Source organism: Alligator mississippiensis, chromosome 1, assembly GCF_030867095.1.
Source record: "Alligator mississippiensis isolate rAllMis1 chromosome 1, rAllMis1, whole genome shotgun sequence".
NCBI classification, from domain to species: Eukaryota; Metazoa; Chordata; order Crocodylia; family Alligatoridae; genus Alligator; species Alligator mississippiensis.
The window spans coordinates 368,181,477-368,191,133 of record NC_081824.1 but is presented as its reverse complement, the minus strand read 5'-3'; positions in this window follow the sequence as shown (position 1 = coordinate 368,191,133).

Sequence of the window (9,657 nt, the reverse complement as noted above, 5' to 3'; positions counted from 1 at the left end):
TTTTGTGGGGTGGAGGGGAAGGAGAGGTGTTAACTTGCTCTCAGTACAAACCCTTTAAAATTAACAAAGACTAAGCTCTTGGTGTGACCTCTTTTTAAAAAAACAAACAAAAAATCCTCTTTTGGTGGTACTTCAACTTATTAAATCTCCAAATTTGACTTGGCTGACCAGAGAAATCCAGGGCAGCCTACGGGCCAAAAGGGGAGCACATAAAAAGTGGAAACAGGGAGAGATCACCAAAGAGGAGTATACCTCCTCTGCTCGTGTTTGTAGGGAGGCAGTTAGACGGGCCAAAGCTACCATGATGCTGAGGATGGCATCCCAAGTAAAGGATAACAAGAAATTGTTTTATAGATATATAGGGAGTAGAAGGAAGGCCCAGGGAGGAATAGGACCCCTGCTAAATGGGCAGAAACAATTGGTGACGGACAGGGGAGACAAGGCTGAACTCCTCAACGAGTTCTTTGCCTCAGTGTTCCTAAGCGAGGGGCACGACAAGTCTCTCACTGGGGTTGTAGAGAGGCAGCAGCAAGGTGCCAGACTACCATGCATAGACCCTGAGATGGTGCAGAGTCACTTGGAAGAACTGGATGCCTTTAAGTCGGCAGGCCCGGATGAGCTCCATCCGAGGGTGCTGAAGGCACTGGCCGACATCATTGCACAGCCACTGGCGGGAATATTTGAACGCTCGTGGCGCACGGGCCAAGTCCCGGAGGACTGGAAAAGGGCTAACGTGGTCCCCATTTTCAAAAAGGGGAGGAAGGAGGACCCGGGCAATTATAGGCCAGTCAGTCTCACCTCCATCCTTGGTAAAGTCTTTGAAAAAATTATCAAGGCTCACATTTGCGAGAGCCCGGCAGGACAAATTATGCTGAGGGGAAACCAGCACGGGTTCGTAGCAGGCAGATCATGCCTGACTAATCTAGTTTCTTTTTATGACCGGGTTACAAAACGCCTGGACACAGGAGTAGGGGTAGATGTCGTATACTTAGACTTCAAGAAGGTCTTCGATACGGTATCCCACCCCATACTGGTGAACAAGTTAAGAGGCTGTGACTTGGATGACTACACAGTCTGGAGGGTGGCGAATTGGCTAGAGGGTCGCACCCAGAGAGTCGTAGTGGATGGGTCGGTTTTGACCTGGAAGGGTGTGGGCAGTGGGGTCCCGCAGGGCTTGGTCCTTGGACCGATATTCTTTAATGTCTTCATCAGCGACTTGGATGAGGGAGTGAATGTACTCTGTCCAAGTTTGCGGATGACACAAAACTGTGGGGAGAAGTGGACACGCCGGAGGGCAGGGAACAGCTGCAAGCAGTCCTGGACAGGTTGGACATATGGGCAGAAAACAACAGAATACAGTTCAACAAGGAGAAATGCAAAGTGCTGCACCTAGGGAGGAAAAATGTCCAGCACACCTACAGCCTAGGGAATGACCTGCTGGGTGGCACGGAAGTGGAAAGTGGACTCCAAGATGAACATGAGTCGGCAGTGTGACGAAGACATCAGAAAAGCTAATGGCACTTTATCGTGCATCAGCAGATGCATGACAAATAGATCCAAGGAGGTGATACTTCCCCTCTATCGGGCACTGGTCAGACCGCAGTTGGAGTACTGCGTGCAATTCTGGGCACTGCACTTCAAGAGGGATGCGGATAACCTGGAGAGAGTCCAGAGAAGGGCCACTCCTATGGTTAAGGGCTTGCAGACCAAGCCCTACGAGGAGAGACTAGAGAACCTGGACCTTTTCAGCCTCCACCAGAGAAGGTTGAGAGGCGACCTTGTGGCTGCCTATAAGTTCATCACGGGGGCATAGAAGGGAATTGGTGAGTATTTATTCACCAAGGCGCCCCCGGGGGTTACAAGAAATAATGGCCACAAGCTAGCAGAGAGCAGATTTAGATTGGACATTAGGAAGAACTTCTTCACAGTTCGAGTGGCCAAGGTCTGGAACGGGCTCCCAAGGGAGGTGGTGCTCTCCCCTACCCTGGGGGTCTTCAAGAGGAGGTTGGAGATGCATCTAGCTGGGGTCATCTAAACCCAGCACTCTTTCCTGCCTATGCAGGGGGTCGGACTCGATGATCTATTGAGGTCCCTTCGGACCCTAACATCTATGAATCTATGAAATTGTATTTTTAAGTTGTCTTTTTAGAGTTCGTGTCTGGATTTGATTTGAATTTATTAAGGAAATTAGGGTTAGCACTAATAATCAACTTGGATGTTAAACACCTAATTTTTTGGGTGTATCTACAGCATTGCAAATGGTCTGTCCTGGTTGGGATAACCTTAACACCCACCAGTCTTCTCCAGCCTGCACAGTTCAAAACTGGAAAAATACCAGTGAGGTTGCCTGAGGGTTATGTTTTTTCAAGCATGTCAAAGACTAAGGTCTTGCAAGTAGCTGCAGGAGGGATACCCCTAAGTGAAACAGGTGTGTGAAAGAACAGGTTGTCAGGGAATGCTCAAGAATGGTCCAGATGTGATAGGACAGCTGTTATGGTATGGACATGCCCTTAGGTGCTGGTCCCAGAGCAGAATCAAGAACCCGGAGTGCCCACCACGTACAGGGGGGATGAAACAGCTCAGAATGGGATCTAAGACCCATCACGCTGAGCAGGGAACGACCTAAAGTCATGAGGTACAGCCAACAGGAGACACTGAAGAAAGAGGCTCCTCTTTAAAGAAAGGTATTTTTGTTCAGTCAGTATCCAAACCTAAAACTATCTCCTGAGGGTAGGCATCTATGTGTTTTCTTTCAAAAGAAAGGACTCAACTTTTCTTTTAAGACACAGCAGGGAAAAGAGGAGGAGGAAGAAGGTGCCCATATGTAACTATCTAGTGGTTAGACTCAGGCTGAGTTGCCTTGACAGCCTGAGGAAGTTAAAACTCACATCTTACACCATCCAGGAGAGTGGGATATTGTGCAGCCAAGAGAGCAATAGTCATGACCTCAGGAAGAAAGCACAATGAGAATCTGACTCTGTAGCCTAGGACACTCAGCTAAGAGTAGGTAGTCCTGGGTTCTGGTCCTTGTTCCCAGAATGCTTTTTCTTTCTTTTTTTTTAATTTTATCCAGTGACTGTTACATATGAAATGCAAACAGTCCTGGGAACAGAGACCCAAATCCAGATTTCTGAGTCAGGATTCCTCATGTTTCTCTTCACCTGTCTTGAAAGATTCTTGCATTCTTGGCTTTAGTATGATCCAGAAGGCTAAGCAGTTCAGTAGGCTGGTGGTTACATCACTTTCTAGGAATGCAGGAGATGTAGATTTGAACACTTAATTTTTTGGATCCCAATCAAACTTTGATGTCAAGGTTGGAGCTGACCTGAACATGTCCAAAGGCACAACTCTAGGCACTTACTGAATTTTAAGGTTGAAAAGGAACCACCTGGACATCTTCAGGCTTGGGGAGCAGCCAAGCAGGGGGGTATTCAGAATTTCAATTTTGGATTTAGACATTTAAATTTCAGTTAGGGTGTCACTTTTTTTTGGATCAGGTCCAAAAAAACACTAGTCTCTAGTATATGCAAAACTGGAGTGGTTACTTTTCTGGGGATTGGTACTGAGTGACATTAAGGGACATAATACACTTTATGAGATGTTATATAACAGATGAACAACAAAAAAAACCCCACTAGCCGCCTCAGATTATAAGTAATGTTATTAAAGCCATCCCAGATCATTCTTAATTGCAATGGAAGAAGCAAACTCTCTCCAAATAAAAGCTTATAACAGTACTATTTTTCCTGTCTTCATTTCTGTATTGGTTGGGTTGATGAGCTTGTGCTCAGCTTATGTTCCTTCAAATCTTAGATCAGGCTCCTCAAATGAAAGAAGAACAAATAGTAGTGCTACTGGTTTAACAACAAGGTCTCTGTTAAAAGTACAAACCCCTCAAGATGGGCAAGATAAAGCACTGATAAGAAGCAAACACATAGCCAAAGAGTCACACAAAGCAAATATTTAATATTACTTGGGCAAAATGTTCTCACCTTTGGAAAACCTTCATTACAGATGGGGAAAAAATGTAACCAGTAAATATTAATACACAACAATAGAAGTTTACCTCAATAATTGTTGGGTGACTGATATTCTCCTCTTGGAAGATGATGATGGAGGGAAAGAAGTACCCTTTTGGGTGGATCCTTAACAAAAGCATCAGCAACTTGGGCTAGTTTATCATTAGTTACAGTGTTGACAACCCATGAAAGGCACCTCTCAAGGGTCTAAAAATCTCTCTGTTAATCAGTGGAGTTCAGCTAACAAGCATTCATATTCATTGGGCTATAGCTTAGGTTCCTCCATCAGCCAATTAAGCATATCATGAGAAGGTTTTGTAGCCATTGTTAGATGTTAAACATCCCACACCAGGCACCCTGAAGCTTCACAACAGCTGGTCACACCACACCTTTCTCTGAAAAGTCTAATCCCTCTATTAAAAGCAGTAAGATAACAGTTCTTTGTTCAAACCACTGGGGCCGCTGCAGGAAAATCTTCATGCTGTTACTTCTGCCACTCCCCCTACAAACCCACTCACTTTCCCTAGAGGGGCTCTAATTCTTTCTGTGGGGTTCATGAGAATGAGCCACTGAACTCTTCTGAAAGGGCTCTAGGCCCTTTTCCAGGGCTTTGTAGGAATGAGTCTGATTTCTTTCCAAGGAGCACAGGCAGCTCCTTGGTCTCTACACTTTGGTACTCTCGTGAAAATGATACTAATTCCACTCTGGGAGCATGCTTGAATCCTGTCTCTTTCTCTGGACTCAATGAAGAAATGGCTGTGATTGCTCTTCAGGGAGGATTTTATCTTTCACTTTCTGCTTTCAACCATTGTAACTAATTTTACAAAGCCCTAGTCACTGTCACAACTACTTATAAGCATACAGAATTATTGAAAATCTGCCCAATGAGAGAAATTGGTAGCTATATAATCACTCCAAATCTACGGTATATGTTCAAATAGCACTAATGCAAGGGACTATGAAAGAGGGCACTAACCATCTTCTTCACTCTAGACTAGAGATGTCAAACATACAGTCCATGGAGGCAACCCTCCATTTTTTCCTGAAATTTCCACTTGGGATTCTTAGCACCTACTGCAAGCTTTATATTGAAAAAAGAGTTGGAGGTGGCCTAGCTTTCTTTCACTATTGTAAATCAGATGATAGTGCTCTCTGGTTGACCTACTCCAGCATTATTTAGATCACCACTAGTATGTGCCAGCTCCTTGTGTTCATCTTTCTTTCCTCAGTTTCCTTTTTTTTTTTTGCATTAGTACATCCCAATAAGTGTGGCTTATCTCCATATTAGCCCACCCATCTCTCTCTACTCCTTATCTCCATCCAGTCTGTATCCTATGGTAACACAGATGGAAAAGAAAATACCAATGAACTCATGGTAACCTAAATCTTTCTCAAAAGAAGAGTGCTGGAACATCCCAGACATTTTGAGAACTATCCAAGCATGGTATAAGTAACAAAGTTCAGAGAGCTGTTGTTGTTGACAAGCAGTAGTCTTGAGAGAAGAGTTGAATCTGTATGTGTAGGGTGACACTGTAGAAACACAGCATTTGGAATAAAAAGAATTTGAAAATACAACAGTGGTGTTATTTCTAGGACTTATACCCACGTTTGTAACAATATCATTAGCAATTTTTGTATAAGCAACATGAAGTGCACCATGTGTCATGTCTTATATATTTGTGTTAACTGTAGATATCACATAAAGAAGATATTTAAGAGTACATGTGTTTTAGGACAAATGGAGGCTCTCATACTTCTTCACAGAAGTGAATGGAAAACCCATGTATTTGATTTGTAAGCAAGTAGGGGCTGTTTCTAAAGAACACAAGGTTAAGAAACAATGAAGCAATCATGGTGTCAAGTATGACGAGCTATGGAATCAAGTGTGATAAGAGCTATCTTCCAAATTTACCTGGAAGATAAATTGAGTGAATTCTAACAGCCATTGAAAAAGTAATAATTTATCTTCCCACAAGCAGTTCACATTTGTGGTGGAGAAAGCAGTGAAAGTTAGCTATGTCCTTTCTCAAAAAAATAGCTGCTTCTGCAAAGGCCTTCTCTAAGGGAGAATTCTGCAAGAAACGTATGACGGAGGCTGAAGACATTCAGCAAGATTCTGGAAATACCAACCTCCAGAAAAAAAACAAAGGTATTTTTTTAAAATAGCAATTGATGAAAGTAGAGATATAAGCAACACTGCACAACTAGCTGTATTTGTTTGGGGCAATGTTTCCCAACCAGTACGCCTCAGCACAAAAGTTTGTAGTCAGAAAGGAACAGGTGTGCCATGGAATTTTGCCATGGCAATGAGCTAAAATGAGCAACAATAGGTATGAGGATGGGGAATGCCTTAACAGGTGTGCTGCAGAAAATTTTTATTAATATAAATGTGCCTTGGGCTGGAAAAGGGTGGAAAACACTGGTTTGGGGTGTTGATCAAGATATGAATGAAACAAGCTCATAGAGTTACTGCTGATGAAAGACACAACTATGGGTTAGGACATTTTCAACAAACTGACCACAGTTTTGGACAAATTAGGTGAGGAAAAGACAGTGAGTGTTACAACAGATGAGGGCTCATTCCATGGGAGGCAGGCAACATTTGTGTTGGAACTCTAGAACAAAGTGCATAGATGTGGATCCAGGCCATGAGCTGTATGGACCATGTGATGGTTGTTGTGGCAAAAACTGTCAATTTCATCTGAACCAGGGATTTCAATCAATGACAATTCACCCAGGTCTTGTAGGAAGACTTCTGTTTTATGCTGAAGTGCCCTGGCAGAGTTGTAGGGCTTTCTTAAAGAACTTCTTTGAACTGTGATCCAAGACAGAAGTGTTTAGGAGCTAAAAAGAGAAACCTGTGACTGAATTGCCAGATGATGAATGGTTGTAGGACCTGCCTTCTTGATGGACATAACAGGTCATCTCACTACTTTCAACATGAGAATGTAGGGTCAGAACCAGGTTGTGATCAGGTTTTATGATGCTGCATGTTGTTTTGAAATGAAGCTGTCTCTTTGGGAGGACAGCACTTCTATTGCAACGGAGCACATTTCCCCACCTTGAAGTCACTGTTCAGTGCCACTGGGACTGAAGGTGGTGAAGGTTTGGAGCAAGCAGTATGTAGTCACAATGGCAGATCTCAGGAACTACTTCTAAGACAGGTTCTCTGACTTTGAGTTATGGACCAGAGTTCAGACTTTTCTCTGTCCCTTTGGAAGATGTCCTTGAGGAACTGCAAATGGAACTCACTGTTATTCAGTGTAACACTACCTTGAAAGATTAGTTTTCATCCATTAAAATAAATGAATTCCATTGATACTTAGGAGAAAACTATCCAGCAATAGAATCTTTTGCTTCAAAGATGTTATCCATGTTCACAAGTGCGTGTGTGTGCTAGTAGATCTCAGTGATGAATATCAACAGTGCAAAACTGCACTCAAGATTCAAGTGACAAAAACTTGAATGCCACCGTGGAAGTGGCCTCAGCACAGACCTTCCAGCCAAACATCGAGGAACTAGTTTCAGTGAAGGGATGACAGGTGTCCAGAAGCACAACTAGTAGTAAGTTATTAGTGTATGCAGAAGATATTTTGTGTTTTTAATTCATCATATATTCCCTTCATTTTCCCTATAGGAGTTGTTGCAAATACTTTTTGAAAATAAATCCAATTTTTCACAGTTTGTAATAATTTTTTATACATCCACAAGTTAAAATAAGACGCACGCTGAAAACTGCTATTGATACGAGCACGCACACACACACACACACACACACACACACACTATATATATATATATGGTATTCATAGTTGTTAGGGTTGGAAGCGACCTCAATAGATCATTGAGTCTCACCCCCTGCATAGGCAGGAAAATGTGTTGGAGTCATATGACCCCAGCCAGGTGCTTCTCCAGTCTCCTCTTAAAGACACCCAAGATAGGGGAGAGCACCACCTCCCTTGCAGGCCTATTCCAGATTCTGGCAACCCTTACCGTAAAGAAATTCTTCCTGATGTCCAACCTATATCTGCTCTCTGTCAGTTTGTGGCTGTTGTTCCTGGTTATTCCAAGTGTGTTCTGGTAAACAGAGTATCTCCTATTTTTTGCTGCACCCCCTGATGAATTTGTAAATGGTCACAAGATCACCCCTCAGACCTTTTGTGGAGGCTGAAGAGATCCAGGTCCCTCAGTCTCTCCTCGTAGGGTCTTACTTGCAGGCCCTTAACCATATGAGCCTCCCTCTTCTGGACCCTCTCAAGGTTGTCCGCATCCCTCTTGAAGTGCGGTGCCCAGAACTGAATGCAGTACTCCAAATGCGGCCTGACCAGTGCTGCATAGAAAGGAAGTATCACCTCCCTGGACCTGTTTGTGATGCACCTGCTAATGCATGATAGAGTGCAGTTAGTTTTACCAATTACTTCATTACTTTGATGGCTCATATTCATCTTGGAGTCACCTATGACTCTGAGATCCCTTTCTGCTGCTGTGCTGCTGAGAAGGTCACCCCTAGCCTATAGGTGTGTTGGTGATTCCCTCTCCCTAGATGAAGCACTTTGCACTTGTCTTTGTTGAATTGCATCTTATTGTTTTCTGCCCACTTTCCAGCCTGTTCAGGTCCGCCTGGATTTGATCCCTTCCTATTAGTGTGTTTACTTACCCCATAATTTCGTGTCATCTGCAAATTTGGATAGAGTGCTCTCCACACCCTCATTCAAGTCACTGATGAAGACATTGAATAGCACAGGTCCAAGGACTGAGCCTTGGGAGACCCCACTGCCCACATCTTTCCAGGTCACTACCAACCTGTCAACCACCACTCTCTGAGTGCAACCTTAAGCCAATTTGTCACCCACCTGACCATGTAATCAGCTACATCACAGCCGCTCAGTTTGTTTATGAGAACGGGATGAGATACCGTATCAAAGGCCTTCTTAAAATCCAAGTAGATGACATCTACCTTGACTCCTGCATCTCAGCATTTTGTGACAGACACACATTCATACAGTTTACATGACATGTAAGCTGAGCTAATAAACAAGTTTTAGTAAAAAAAAAAAAATAGGGGTGCAATGCATAGGTACCTGCAAGGCAGAGACTAGGGCCCACCAACCAATTTGAACTGGATGTCCCTGCTCCAAATCACATCATTTGCTAAGGAACTTTCACAGATTCTTCTAGGCTCAACAAGAGTTTTCATCTCTTCTGTCATACTTCTCATTTTTAGAACAGGGACAGTCTTTCCCATAAACAACCACTTGAATTTCTAAACAGCTTTGCAATATCCATGTTTGTGCCTCCCATTGCTTTGACTTGCTATGTTTGTTCCAATAGATTGAGCATTTCTGGCATCAATGTTCCCAGATACTGAAATTCAGAAGCTACATGCCCAGGTAGTCACACTAACGAAATTTAAATTTATAGGAACATTTATAGGAACAAATGAAGGAAACTGAAGCAATTCCCAGGTGACTTCTTTGATCAATTATAAATACCACCTCTAATAATGGTAATTCTTAATCAAGTGTTCCCAGGGAACTGTTTGCAATAGACATAACAAAACCCTGCATAAAGGTTCAGAGTACTGCATTTTAAATAAAGAATGAATGTGAGGAAGTCACACTTGTGGAAAGAGGCAAAT